General features: G+C 59.6%; 1 protein-coding gene across 1 annotated transcript in view; it reads right to left on the reverse strand.

The window, feature by feature from the left end:
* The window catches only part of Cpxm1 (carboxypeptidase X (M14 family), member 1), a gene marked incomplete in the record, with an annotated part of 7,013 nt that extends 6,516 nt beyond the window's left edge, over positions 1 to 497 (reverse strand). The window contains 1 exon segment of the mRNA XM_005380761.2: positions 1 to 497.
* Between the last annotated feature and the right edge of the window lie 1,205 nt (positions 498 to 1,702).

Raw genomic sequence — 1,702 nt, forward strand, 5'->3', positions numbered from 1 at the left:
CCCGCCCACAGCCCGCGCCCGCCACGGACCTCGGAGTCGGTGGAGGAACGCCCGGGTCGGGGCGGGCCGGGGTCGGCGCGAGGTTTCCCAGGGTGCGGGCTGCGAGGGGCTCCCCGGGGGCCGCGCGGGGTCTCCGGCCTCTTCCTCTTCGGCCGCGGCTCACCAGCCTCGCTCCTGCACCGCCCTTCACAGCGGCGAGGTACCGGTCCCAGCGGGCACCTACTTGGTACCGAACGCGATGCCAGACCTTGACACAGGGTCTTTCAACCAGACTTCATTTTACAATCTGGTAAACTGAGGCCCGGAGCAGCTAGCTTATTGATTTGGCCGCGGTAGAAAAACTGAACTTCAGGGGAGAAAACTACAACCCCAGGAGGAAATCCGTCCAGAGCCACAGGCTCCCTGCCAAGGTGGATGAGACAAAAGGGAGAGAGAAGGAGGGGGAAACTGAGGCGGCCGAGAGCTTGCTGTGTGGGGGGTGGAATCCTTGGAAAAGGAAGGAATTCTTGGGAAAGACTACTCAAGGGACCCAAGCGGAGGCGGCGCTTCCCATCACCACCCCACACCCACCCCAGTCCCGCCTCCCCTCTCCTTTCCTCCCCTCCCGACTCTCCCTCGCCTGCTGCCACGTTCCGGACTTACATAACCCGAGAAGAACAGTCAGAGCCGATACCCAGCGCGCTGGAGCAGGGATGGAGGGGCCGAGGCTGGCAGGGCCCTGCCCTCCTCTCTCCATCTTTCCCCTTCCCCCACCCCGCCACCAGCGCCTGCAGCCTTGGATCTCTGTTCACCCCTCCATTGGGGGAGCACACGATCATTCCCGTCCTTCCTCCCGGGCCCCCTCTGAATCCCAAACGCCAGAGTGGCCTTTCATGAAGGAAAAAGAAACAAAAACCAAAACCTTCCACAGTGCGTCTTTGGCCAGTGCTTTACCTTTGCTGCCATCCCCACCAGAAGCAATGTCCAGAAGTAGGCGGGCAGCTTCTGGAATGTCCAGGTCCTTCAGCATTGTGTGTGGTGGGGTCAGGGCCATTATCTGTATAAACACTTTTCATTTCCCAGAATCACCATGTCTGCACCATGGTGGTGGTCCAAGCTTACACAATCCCTGGTAAGAAACACTACTGTGCTCCTGAAACTGAGACTCACCCCTGGTAGGGACGACCCCGCAGGTGGGAGTCCTGGAGCTCTGGAGGCTTCTGGTCCACCCAGTGTGCACATGAAATAGAGGGCTAGAGAGGCCCTGGAAGTGACTAACCAGAGGGCTGCTGAGGGACCAGGTCTCTGCCTATACAGCACTGCCAAGCCCAGGGCACAGGGAGATGCAGGAGTTAAGCTGAGCTTCTCTGCTTCCCAGAGTGGGAAGCCAGGGCCAAACCGGTATCCAGATTGCCTCGCCTCCACCAATATCCAGTCTGGCTACTTCCTTGTCTCTGGCCTTCAACCCCATTCAAGTTTCCGTGAGAGTGTGAGGTGAGGCACAGCAGGACATCTCAGTCTCTTGAGGCTCCCTCCCCCTCCCACCAAGTGCTACCCCATACAACAGCCACGTGGAGTCAGTTCCTCCTGGATGGGTCCCAGCAGGCTCACCTGTACCAAGTTCCTTTCTATCCACACCTCTCCCACCCACCCACCTCAGCAATTCCCCTGGCTCCTCTCCTTCCAGTCACACTGGTATTCAAGCTGTTCCCCTGGTGCACAG

Source organism: Chinchilla lanigera, unplaced genomic scaffold (assembly GCF_000276665.1).
Source record: "Chinchilla lanigera isolate Chin_1 unplaced genomic scaffold, ChiLan1.0 scaffold00014, whole genome shotgun sequence".
Classification (NCBI taxonomy): domain Eukaryota; kingdom Metazoa; phylum Chordata; class Mammalia; order Rodentia; family Chinchillidae; genus Chinchilla; species Chinchilla lanigera.